Source organism: Chroicocephalus ridibundus, chromosome Z, assembly GCF_963924245.1.
Source record: "Chroicocephalus ridibundus chromosome Z, bChrRid1.1, whole genome shotgun sequence".
Classification (NCBI taxonomy): domain Eukaryota; kingdom Metazoa; phylum Chordata; class Aves; order Charadriiformes; family Laridae; genus Chroicocephalus; species Chroicocephalus ridibundus.
Genome location: NC_086316.1, coordinates 16,468,366 through 16,482,064, shown reverse-complemented (window position 1 = coordinate 16,482,064; position 13,699 = coordinate 16,468,366).

Here is a 13,699-nt window from a genome sequence, read left to right as displayed (position 1 = left end):
GCAGATCTGTGTTGTTGAAAAAGTTGGTCTGAGGTCTCGAAATAAATATGTGTAGATATTACAGATGTATCCCAAAGCAAAGTATTTTTTAATAGGGCACTGTTACTGGTGTACTTATCCCTCTGAGCTCTCCTAGCAACACACCCATTTAACAGGTCACTGTGCACAGCTCACGTGTGTTATTTAGGAGACGACTCGATTTCAGAAGATGTGGCTTCATTTATATTGTGCGTAGCCTGTGCCACGTCTCTGGCAGCAATTCCTGATATAAACATCAGCTGTAGAAGGCAGAACTCTTCCCCTGTACAAGTCACTGCAGGGTAAAGAGCAGAGAGCGCGTCCTTGTGCTTGACTGCAGGAATGTGACAAGTCTGGTGACTGTTTGGCACTTGGAGTCCTCTCCCACTGTCCACAGGGTGTGCCGCACATCACGCCTTTTGCTTTCCGAAGGAAGGAAGTGTCAAACAGCTAACAGCTTGCCTCGCCATGGCATCCCTCTCTTTGTGCTGCTGAACTTGCCAAATGGGGTAGCAAGAGGTGCTTGAAAGAATTACTGAGTATTTATTGTGTAATTTTAGGTGCTTATAAAGCGTTCACTGCTATTTTAAAGCAAAATTCTGGGGATCTGTAGCATAGCAATAGCTGTATAACTCCAGCTTTCTGAACATGCCAAAAGCACGTTATCCTTGGGACAGTTTAATTAGCAATGGTGTAGATAGTAGCAATCAATACCTTGAAACTGCAAGTTCTGATTATTGGAAGGGACCATCTCTGCTTTGAACGCAAAGCATCAGAGTTTGTAATTCGCTATAGATTTCAGCGTCCCTCCTATTATGAACCACCCACGACGTCTTAACTCACTTAATACTGGCCTAAGTATTGCTTAAATAACTGTGTTTTTCACCTCTGGTTATTTAAATCCTCCAACTTCAAGCCGTTTTATGAATGCTACTTTAATATCGAGATACTCTAAGATCTCTTATAGCATTTCTTGTGAATGTTCTAATGCATTGGTAATAAATCAGCTAGGGCCAACAAGCTAAGGTAAGCTGACCATTGAACAGTTTCGTTGTTGTCTAGTGCTCACTCTTTGTGCATCTGCCTAATAATTCTCAGAAAAAAAAAAGCTTTGGTAAGCATTAAAGTGGTTGAAAACTGTTTCCACATCGTGTGCCTCAAACCAGTAATGCATTATCACACAGGTTTACTTGTGGATTGTCTCAGAAACAGGCTTTTAATGATGTAACTTGTTTCTCAGTGTCTGCCTTGCAAATGAGACACCTCGCTATGCTGTGGTAACTTGTCAACAAATAACATACCTAGTGTTACTAATTGGTTTTAAAAAAGTAATTTATTAAAGATGGACTTTTCTCTTATATTTAAACATCTGTTTGTCCTTTGGTTATGTTCCTAGAACAATTCTGTATATATTTTGCAATACATGTTTTGTGTTTAATTCAATTGTACATTTTGCACTGATTTGAAATTCTGTATTCTAAGTATTATTTACAAGTTCCAGAGATCTGTCACTAGAATTTGTCTGTGAAAAATACAACATCTCTTCTACCCTGGATGTTTGTGAAGTAGTCATGCTTTAAAAACAGTGAAATACACTTCTGCAGAGACAAATGTACTTTGTTTTAGCTGGGCACTACTTTTAGAGGTATTCTGTAGACCTGTTGTTTGAGATTGGGTCATGCTCTGTGAGAGGGTGGCTCTGTTGTAGCAGTGCTATTTTGTAGGTTTTAGTTTTTAAGTGACACCTATACACTAAGTTTGACACCCCCGCTGCAACATTCAAGCTCTTGTGGAACCCTTATTTCTGTGGGTAGCCCTTACTGTAAGTGGTAAAATCCTTCTGTGACAGCATCATAATGTGTTAAGCATTTTTGTTTTGTGAGTTACTTTAATGATGATCCAGAATTTCCAAGGTAGTTTTGTACAATTGCTTGCCCGATTTGCGCTCCTCTAGAAAAAAGCATGACCTGGTGTTTTCAGGCTGTGCGTAGCCCCGTTGTGCTTGGCTCAGGTGACCAGTGGCGGACCTAGGCTGCACAGCCCAAGGGCCAGACCCCATGGACCTTGGCTTGGAGGAGTCAGCTGGGGCAAGAGGGGAAAGGCTGTCCAAAGCACAGATGGAAACTGCTCCACTGTGGGTGGACAGCCCACCCCTGCCTGGAGGTCAAGACCCTTCAGCTCCTGGCGTGCCTCACATGGCTGATGGGGTCCATCAGCTTGACACCTCCACTTAGGATGATCCTCCTGCAGTAACCCACCCTCTGGCATAGAGCAATTGTTTCTCCCCGCTCTTTTCAACAATTGGTTGCAGAACAGAAGAGGGCTTGTTCTTGCCCTAGCATCTCCAGGTAAACCTTACTGTTCCTTGCCGAGCTGCAAATCAAGCTCTGAAGCAGCTACAACCACGTTTTAAAAATATATATAGAAAACCTCAGCTCAAGACTACTGCTCTGGGAAAAGAGGGGAAGCAAATACAATATTGACCTTTGTGTAGAGGGGGGAAAAAAAAGACAAAACACCCAAACCTTAAGTGTTCATGATTTAACCAAGCTTTATGCCCACTAGCTTGCCTTAAACATGGAAGAAAAATTATCCTTTCTCTGTTAACTGGAGAAAGGGAAGTAACATTTTCCACTTATTCTTTCTTCAGGTCCTCGTGGTGTTACAGCACACTAAAACATGCTGCTCTTCATGTTGTATGCACTTCTTTTCAACTTTTACATGTTGCGATGCAGCACCGATTTCAAATATGCAATTAGAGGAGCCAGCCAGGCTGTCCAGTGGGTAAAACACATCTACCTGGAGGATTTAGGGATTCTCTGTGAGTGCTGAATATGGTGAATTCCTTCCAAATGGTGCAGGTAGACTTGTGGTACACCTTTGGGAGACAACTGCATGCAGTGAGCTCGGTGAACTTCATTTTTCAGGAGACATGACCAAAAAATTCATCCTTGTACATAGTCCTGAAAACAAAAGAGAACATGATCTAATTCTCCAGTAACGGGGAAGAAGCAGGCAGTGAGGAAACCATGATCTTCTTTCTTAGCAGTGCACTGCTAGAGGCACTTTTTTCTTCTTCACTCTTCCAACTCAGCTTCCCAACCTTTGGCTCCTGCTGGTACCTCCATCTTCCTCCTAGCTCCTCATCAGCCATTCCCTTTCCAGGATTTGTCATCACTCCTGTGTCACTGCTCTGTACAATGGCTTGCCATGTTTGCTCTCCTCTAGAAATATTTAACAGTTTTTTTCAGGCTTCTTTGGATTATAAGTGAACATTGTGTGGACATTTTCTTTTTTTCAGTCTTGTTAAATTTGTCACACTGGTGTGTCAGCAGCTCTGGTCATAAACGTTAAACTGCACCCTGCTGAAATCTGTCCAAAGTCTCAGTTATATCTGCCTTTTAGAGGGAGCTGCTTTAGTTTCTGTTAATTATAAATATCTTTCCTGGTGTCCGCCAAGTTTTATACTGAGTGTTGGCACAAAACAAGCAGTGTCATTAAAGTAAAGCTACTAAAACAGGGACCTTAGTTCTGGCAATTCCTTTTTATATACAAACAAGGCCATTTGCTGCTGGGCACAGCTTTTACGATGTTGCGGTCTAGTTGCTTACTCACCGTTAAACTGGAGGTTGCTGCCCTCTTGCTTTCTGACTGAGGATAGCAAAACCCTGCGCTGAACTAGGAAAGGCTTCCAGTAACCCTGCCCGAGCACTGGGTGTGCTATTGCTGCGGGTTAAAAATTACTGTAAGAGAAAGGGTGTACTGCAGTTATGCAAAGATGCTTACGTTGTAACTGTTTGATTCATGGATAAAAAAAGATTGTTCCACTTTTTTTAAAGTCATCCTCGTCTGATGAGGAGTTAAAAAAAGGCAGTAAGGTGGGGTGCTAAGGGCACAGGTTTCCGAGGCTGCTCCTCCTCTGGCTGTCTCCAGCTTTCTTTGATGGTCCCTCATGCTGTGTTCTCCATGGTGCCTGTCTCCATCCCCGCCATGGGGTGCTCCCCTACACCAGGACATGTTGTTGAACCCACGCACCCACTGCCCATGCTGGGAGAGCGGTGGTGCCATGCCATGCTGCAGCATGGAGAGTATGGGCTGGCCAGCTTCTTCTCATCCCACGCCAAGAAGAAAGCGGGTGCGAGGGCTGTGCCTTGGTGCACAGAGAATGCCGAGCCTTTTCACACATTAGTGTCTCCAGAGGCTCCTGCTTTGTCCTGTCCCTGCCAAGGAGTACGTCACCAGTGCGTCACCAGTGTGTCTTGCTGGGTCTCGTTGGGCAGCAAGGTGGCCCAGATCCCAGAGCAGCATGCAGTACTGCTGGGAGGAGCAGCAGGAAGGTGCGGGGTGCTGCTTTGCAGGTGCCAGTCTCCTTTGGAGGGGCACATGCGTGCTGGGGAACCACTGGCAAGCTGTAACCTGGGGGTGGCCGGCCTGTCCCCAGTGGCTCCACAGAGGAAGGGCACAAGGGACCCACTCCCCTGTGGGGGAAAATTTGGGACAGGGAGTTTGTCGCTCTGAAACCTGCCTGCAAAGGGACACGGGGCAGCCCAAGGCATGGTCAAGAAGCCAGGCCCCATGGTGCTGGGCTTGGGGGGAGCTGAGGGAACAACATCTCACATAGCCAGCAGGGACCAGGCCCTGCAGCGCCCAGCACAGGGAGGTCACAGCATTTCACAGCACGAGGGCCAAATCCCAGCACTCAGCAGCATGGCACTGCTCCAGGTCCAGATCCCAGGGTGCTGAGAGTGGGGGCAGCCATGGTGGCAAAGGTCTGCCTGCCTTAAGAGCAGGACTCATAGCTCTCCTGTTCGAGTAGGAGCCTGAAATTCACAGCCCAGTGTGGCTAAAGGCCTCGCCCATGGCTCTCTCCATGGGTCATGGTGGTGGACATCGATGGCACGACCCCAAGCCAGACACCATGGGCCTTGGCTTGGACAGAGGTGGAGAGCAAAGCCCTCAACAGCCTGAGGGCCAGGCCCGTGGCTGCAGAGGCATGGGGAGGTTGGTGGGGCGTGGCTGGCATGCTCTGAGGACTTGGTCCCACAGTGCTTGGCTCAAGGGGGACCTGAGGTGCAAGGTCCTGCAGAACAAGCCTCTTGGCTGGGCCCTTCTCTTGTCTCCTGCAGCAGCCTCCTCGACAAAACAGAGCACAGAGCTGGTGACATCTTTCTCCGCTGCAGATCCACCCAGCTTGCTCAGGAGCAGAAGAACGGGGATAGCTCAGTCCACACTGAGTTATTAGGAGCTCTGGCGCAGACAGACAGGCCCATCTCGAGTCTTCCTTCTCCTGTCACAGTCCCGGCCTCATCACCTTCCCCTGTCACACGCAGCACGTCTCTCTTCCCTGGCCTCTACCTCCAAACCCTCCGCTCCTCACATGGCCACTGCCAGCTCCTCTGGCTTCCCCGCTGCTCCCGCCACTGCTGTCCTCTCACCCACCTCAGCTTCACAGCCTCTGGCTCCTGCCCCCACCACCACACACCTCCTAACTCCTCCAAATTTCTGCCCAGGCACGCTGCTGCTACAGCCACAGCCCAACTGCCCACGAGGAGCACCTCCTGCCCACGAGAGGAGCCTGCCCCACAGCAAAGCCCCGGCAGATCCAGCCGGCAGCCACAAGGCTGCCTCACCCTCCCCGGGGCACCTGCTCACTCCATTAGCACCAGCACACGGGGGAACCTCCCAGAAAGCACCACCAGCAGAGCACTGCCATAGCCAAGGGCCCTTCGCCGAGCAGCAGGGAGGTCACGAGGCGGTGCTATCAGCCATTAGTAAAATGCTGTGCACTCGGGCACAAAAGCTGAAGCGGCTGCTGCTCTCACGGGGGCTCTGAGCGCATCCTCATCTCCCGCTCCGGCACCCAGACCCATCCAGACATGGGACTCAGGCAGGCGACTGGGGCAGGATGTGCCTGCTTTCTGTGGGACTTCCAGAAAGAACAGGCTCCACGGCGGAATTAAGCTGTCATTCTGCTCCGTGCCACCTCACCGCTATGCCGCCATGGAAGCGGCACACCACTGCCATTTCCATTCAGCGCAAGGCTCATTTCCAACCCATCCCGCTGACCCGCAGAGGATTACCACCACAATCACAGCTCCAGGGGACTTAGGCAGCCACAATGAGGGAACACCAAACACCTTCTCGCCAACATCAGCTGATGGCCCAGGGCGGACAAAAACAACACAGAAAGAAATGATGGGGCCAGCAGTTGGGTAAGCCACCTGGATTAGAGAGGCTCAAAGTGGGACGAAAACCAGCATGTACTGCTAACCCAGCGAAACTGCAGCTCCAGCCTCATCTCCATTCACCCAAACACGGTCAGGCAGCCGCTGGGTCCAAGCACAGTGAGAGGGGACACAAACACTAACATTGCAATGGAGAAGTCAGGCAAGCGGTAAAGAGCAGCTGCCTGCAGATAACCAGGACTCTGAATGCACAGTATCGCCTGTCACCTACACACAGACCTCCTGCTTTCTATCACGCTGGCCACAACAGCTCCCAGGATCCTGGGCCTGGCAAAAGCGACATCCACACACACCCTTGGCGTGACACCTTTGGCCTCCTTTCTCCCCAGAAGAAGACATGAAGCAGGCCAAGAGCACAGGTAGCTACGGCAGCATCCAAAAAGACGAAGGATCACCGTCTCCCTCTTCGGTACCGACCCACATTCAAACTTCACCTTCCGCAAGGGTGGGAGCCTGCATTCCCACGTCCCAAAACGCACTACTAGCACAGCAGCATCCAAGGCTCCACCACACTTCATTTCACCTCGCTCACACACACACACGTGCACACACTGACCTGTTTACCACAGTGACGTGCCTCTGCATGGGAATTTCTTTAGATGGTCCACTCCCAGTGGCTGGAGGCAAGGCAGACCGTGCACTCTCCACAGTGGGTTTCACCACTCCACACGCCACTCCTCTGCCAATCTGGGGAGGCTCAGACACTTCCAAGGGATATCACCATGGAAGACAAGAACCAACATGCAGTTAAAATCATTGTCTTTTTACTGGGATATGAGTCACCATTGCAGCTTCCCAACTAGAGGGCACACTGTTGGCGTGGTCATAGGAGAGCAAGAAGCAGCAAACCCTTTGTTAGGAATAGGGGAATACAAACAGACTGTGAGACCTACTGTTGCTCCAAGATGCCAACTCACAAGCAGATGGGCCTGATCCTGGGATACCCCCCTGACAGCAACACAACAACAGCATGGCAGTGAGGGAAACCTGACCCACATGCTCTGGGAAAACACTGCTGCACCAGCTTACGCAAAAGGCACAGAGGTCCAGCTGATCCTCAGCCCACAGAAGGATTTACAACCCTTTCCATGCCTGTAACTGCTGGGTCATGTGGGCCTGCAGACAGTTCAGCAAATGCCTCAGCAGCAGACACAGACCTTGGAGACTGCCCTCTTCTTTTGCAGTGCACCTCAGGAATCAGCACAGCAAACAGCCAGAGCCTCTCCATCACCTTCCCACATCGAGCTGAGCCCCACCAGGGAACAGCCTGTTTTCTCGCTCCTATCCCATAGGCCCACCATCTCGTTTTACAACACTGTCCTGTGCCCTAACATCCCAAACCAACGTAACAGCAAGACATGGGGGGAAAGAATGCCCTCTTCTGTCTCTCTCCATGCTTCACAGAGGTGCACAAAACACACGGGAGCAGTCCCAGGCTGTAACCAGCCCACACCACTGCACAACTGCACTCACTAGCCCTGCTCAATGTCTGCTCAGGACATGCTCCTTCAGCACGTGTTTCAATGGATGGATGGGAACAGGCCTTGGGATATCTGAGACCGTCGTTTGCCTTAAAATCCCCTCAGATAGGAAGATGATGTGTACATGACCATGTGCACATCCTCAGGTGAGGGGATGCAGCTTGGAGCGACCCTCCTGTGTACAGACCACACTAGTCTGCCATGCAGCCCTTTTGCCCTGCTTAGCAGTTCTGCATCTGTCAGATACCCCACGGCCATACGCACCATGAGACTCCCAGCAAAACCCAGAGTATCCCTGTTATTCAAAGCTAAAAGTGCCTCCAGACCTTTTATCATGACCACCCTGCTTGCTTGGGCCCCAAAATAATCATGGTCCAAGCTGAAAAGCTCTGCAACACCCCAGCACTCCTACCCATCCACTGGCTCTTTCTGCAGGAGCTCTGGTCCCTAAGGGCACAGGCCCTGAAGCCTTGCAGTAACCATTGTCTAACAGGACAGTCCGGACTGCATGTGCAGTCTTCTGTCTTCCATCTACGGCATCGACCTAAGGACATTGACCTAAGGATAAGGAAGCACATGTGGTCTTTTTGGCGATGCTCCCTCAGGTATTTTCCTCGCCGTCGCCCCACACATGTTCTGACAGAGGAATTTTCTTCCAGCCATCCATTTTTTCAAATTGTGCTGCCCTTGTCTGGTAGGGCCATGCAATGCCCAAAGCCTGCCCCAGTGATACATACTGCATGACCATCCCATCAGGCTCTGCCCGGGCATGGGGACCTCTCAGTCTGGCTCACAGCACGCTTTCTTATTGGCACATGACAGGGTTTGTGCCAAGATCGGCTTGGTGCCATCTCAGAGAGGTTCATAGCCCTCGAGCACATCCCAACTTCTCCACGTCACCTCTTACTCGCCCCCCTGACAGGTCAATGCTTTTTCTGCAGACGTGCAAAGTCGAGGCCCCCAACCTGCGTTTTATTTATGTTTAATTACATTTCATTTACATTTAATTATTCCATTAGCTCTTAATAAAGACTTTATACCTATGCTTTTACAGGTATAAATATTTATTTTATATACCTCTATATATACACATAATTAATGTATCTATGTATAAATAAAAAAGCATATTAATACACTCCTTTATACATATATTTCTAATTAAATACATGTTGTATGCACTGTATGCAAATGCATATATTTTTATATCTGAACACTTCCTCGTACAAAGGAAGCAGGAGTTGCAACGCTGAACAAAATGTCAGCTCCCTCCCACAAAATGTGGCAGAAACCTGCCAGCAAGGGCTCCCGCCCGGGAAGGCTGGGCAGTGAAGGATGTGGTTTCAAAGTGGTGCCAGAGCTGCCTAGAGCCCTCCCACCCCCTCAGCTCACAGGCGGGCGCACACTCAGGGCTTCTCCAGGGCCATCCAGCCACACTCACAAAACACCGGGGAGACCCAGGCACAAGTGCTGCCGGGCAGGCGCTGTCCTCCCGGGTAGGTCTTCTTCTCGCAGACCCTCACTCCCCAAAGGGACACTCTCAACAGAGAAACCTCCCCACCAACATCGTGGACTGAAGACGGACAGAGCTCTCCCACAGCCCTGGAACTACCCTGCTCTCAAAATGTGGGCTGCATGCAGGGTCGAGTCCTAGCGCTGAGCTGCCCTTGTGCTTCAAACACCCCAGCTTCACCCCCCAGCAACTAATGCCCAACGTGAGCAGAGTCACTGGTTCCGGAGAAGGCCACCTCATGCTCCTCAAGCCCCTCGAGCTCAAGACACAAGAGGAGACTCCCTCACCTCCAGGCACACGAAAGCGACCAATTGCCGCTTGCATACCTGCGTGGTGCTCGCTCCAAACGGCAGCAGCACCAGGCAGCTGCAGCCGCAGTAACGCTGTGCGAGACGCCATGGGAAGGTCGTCTGTGCTGCTCTCGGCAGAAGCAGCCCCTCTCCCCTCACCATTTCCCTTTATTAGGGGAAATCACCCTGGGCAACACACCAAAAGGAAGAGAAATCCTAAACCTCAGCACATTTCAGACACCGTGCCACACATTTCAGTCTACGCATGGACACCAACACTGTCTCTACCTTCCTGCACCCAAGGCCACAACGGCCCAACCCAGGTGCTGGGCAAGGAGACACAGCACCAAGTCCTATTCTTCACCGTTCCTTGAATGGTTTTACTTTATGCGCGCAGGGCACTCCACTGATCTGACCACGTCTCTGTGTGTGTACACATACAGTTACACACAGGTACACCCACGCACCTACAACTATTCAGACAGCCCTGTGTATACATGTGTTTACACAGGCATGGCTCCTTACCCCACCAATTCCTGCCCTTCCCGGTACAGTGTGGTTCCCTGACTGATCCTGGAACAACCTCTACCACAGCCACCTCCACAGCATCCCCTGCTCAGCTACAGGACACAGCGTTACTGCACCCACAAGGAGGGGCACACGCTGCTCACGCACACTTGCACACCTCCAGACAGCAACGGGCGGCAGCCACACAGGGCATTTAGATCCTTCCCTCATCCTTTTAGAGGCTTAGCAGCTGGTGAACAGAGCTTCAAAGAGAGGACGTAGTGGTCACCTGCTAGAAAAATAACGAAAATCAGCAAGTTCATTATCTCCTTTGGATCCGCTCAGTGTCATGGCGGTATCACGTGTTGGACAAATGCATGTTTTAACTCAGTATTAAATATTTGATGGTAAAAAGCATTCAAAATCCTCTTTTCCTGTGTCTGCCTGCCCATCACCCCATGCTGAGATAGTCAGGGGATCTCATGAACACTGCAGCATTAACAGAAATGAGGCGATCAGCACTGCACTGTCACTAACAGCGGTTTCGGATACCTGCCCCTCTGTAGTTGTGGATTTTAGTCCTGTGCACTTCAGTGAACCACTGCCACAGTGGGCTAATGGGGCTGGGAGAAGAAGATGCTCCCTCAGCTGTGTTGAGTGCCTTTCCCAAAGCAGAAACTTCCTATCAGCCCTGATACTGGTGGTGTACTTTATTACCAAGGTACAAAAGATCAGTGTCGTGAAACTCTTTTGGCCCAGGCTTTTGTCTCACAGTCCCGGAAATGCAAGCCTGCACCCTGCGTGACCATGTCCATTCACCTGCTCAGACTGGCAGAGAGCCAGCAGCAGCCTTTGCAATCCAAACCCTACCCTAACCTTCATGCATTTATTGACTTTTTTTGTGTGTTTTTATTGAGAAGGTTGAAACCTTTTGAAGTTGTGGGCAGATACAGAGCCACCTGTGTAATAAGTGCTCGACATTACCCAACATGGTGATATCTCCCCCAAGTTTCCACTGCTCTTCAGCTGCCCACACAGTGCTGAGGAACATACTGAGATAAACCAGATGACTGTAGACTAGTAACTGCCTGTATTTGCTCCTCGTGTTAGGCTCAGTCTGCAGGGAGACCATGCTGCATAACCTGGGGACCTGCGCAAACAGCTGTGTTCCCAGAGATCTGTAGAGCGAGACAGCTCATGAAGCTGCCCCATGCCTCACCAGGCCAGCCACCAGACCATGGCTCAGACCAGGTTGAAGGCATGCCTTTCCAGCTATGTGGCTCACTCACCAACAGCTGAGAAACATCCGGGAGCAGCTTCCTGAACTGCCTCTCAGCTGGTCAGGTTTGCATGCTGCAAGCATCCTCAGCAGTCTACCCGGGCTATTCTCCGTCTCCTGGTCATCTTACAGCAAAGCCCTGGGACCAGGTAGTAAAAGTGTTAAGCTTCTGCTCCACACCAGGGCTTCACTACCGTAACTGTGTAGACACACCCAGAAGAAACACAAAACAACTATTTCACATTTAAGAAACATGTCCCTTTCCCATCTTTCCCTAAAATTTTGTTAGAACTTTAGGACCAAGGTGCATTAAATATATATAGAGAGAGGAAGTCCTGACTGGACAGGTAAGAGCAGAGTTGACCTGCACCCTGCAGACACCTAGTTCAGGCCAATTCCTATCCAAGGTCATTCTGAGGAGCACATGAGAAAGAAGTTTTTGGGGCACAAGACACAGACTTCACACTGCCTGGGGACCGTGGTCCTTCATTCTTCCCTGCATGTGGGCCTGTCTTCTGTCCCTGACCCCATGCCCTGAGTGTCTGATAACCATCACTATGTTCCCTCATGCCCACCTTCTGGCCTTGCTTCAGGCACTGTTTATTCCAGATTAGTAGGTTTTTTGTTCCTGCAGGTGCTCTTGCTGTAGTCCTCACGCAGCATTGGGACTTGCTGGCCTCTCTCTCAACTCTCAAAGCCTCTTTAGCTTTTTTGTGACTTGCCAGTGTCCTGACCTCCTCCTCTACCATTTTCCTTGGCTCCTCTGCCTGCTTCTGTCTCTGGCTTCTGACCATCTTGCTGGCACTATGGCTCTTATCCCACACTCCCTCCCAGCAGCTATCTCTTGCCACGTTGGGAACAACCCTTGGGAGCTCCTCCTCCTGAGCAGCTGGGGACTCCAGGTGAGCACTGCCTGCTCCTGCCAGGAGCTGAGCAGATTTGGCTGCAGCTTTCAGCAGAGCAACCAGCCATGTCCTCCATTGGCCTCTGCCATGGCTCCATTCCTTCCAGAGGCTAGAGCAGCTCCAGCTGGTCTCCTTTGTCAAGAGGAGTGTCGGGAGGAGACACTACTGTCTTTGCCAGGACTACAGCTGGACACATGCTGGTCATGCTCCACCATCAGAGCCTTCCTACAGCTGCTGGGGAGACCATGATGCTGCAGGCATCTCATGGGAGATGGCGTATGAAAAGCTGGGAAGCTCCTTGTGCCCAGGGACCTAAGGGCTACCAGTCCAGGATGGACCTGGGGCTGGTGCTGGAGGTGTGGCTGCCACCGTGCCAGCTGCCAGGCTCAGTGAGGCCAAGGGGCTTCCTTCATGCTTGCCAAAAGGATAGCCGACACATGTGGTTGTAAGCATTCATGCTGCATGAGGACTTTGCAAAGCTGATAAGCTCATGGAGGAGCTGCTTGGTGCCACTCATAAAGAAGCAGCTGTATGTCCCCAGCAGTGGCTTGGCTGTCCAGGTTGTACTTCCTCATGTTCATGAGGACAGTGAGCTTCAGGAGAGTTGCTAGTATCTGGTGGGCTCCAAAGATGCTCTCAGCAGTCATGGGGCTGTGACTGGTTCAAGGACCCCTTTGCCCCCCACCACACACATACAGAGGAGGCATGCTCTGAGGAGTTAAGGAGAAGCTCCATGTCCTCGAGGCTTAGGGGACAATAATGGAGTCACTGACCAGAACTGTTGCAAAAGAAGCCAAACTCACTTCCATAGCAGAGGGAACCAGAGGATGCCTTTGTTTCAGACAGACTGGCTGAATCAGCTGAGCGTAAAGAACAGTTGTGTAACCGTCTGTCCCAGAGTTAAAAAAATGCAGACTTCAAGCAGAACAGTGTACCTCTAACTAGTTTTAGGGGTATACTTTGTTAAGATAATACAGCCTGTGTATGTATTAGATCTGTTTAATGCTATGACCCTATGACTCATATATATATATATATCTATACATACACCCATATTAAATGTAGGTAACCATAAGAGGCATTTAGCTTATTGTTTTATACTTTTCTGTAGAGCCCTGTCATTCTCTTGGGACAGGACTTTGCCTGCTGTGCCTCCACCTACAACCAAGAGCTGGAGCAGTGCAAACACCACGAACTCTGAGGCAAGACCAAGCAGCTGAGTTACGTCCTGCAAGAAGAACCTCACTCCACAGTGGTTGTACCTTCAAGTTGCATGTACCTATAGCTTGCTCTGCCAGACCCAGAGGGTGAGGAAGGAAGAAATATGCTCCCCACCATTCTGCCTTGTGGACAGGTCTCTTTAGCTGCATGAGTTCTCAGCTTGGCTCTACACCTTATCATAGTAAGATAGCAAGTATCATAGTTTTGTGGTTTATAGGAGTTATCTCAAGCACTTAACAAAAC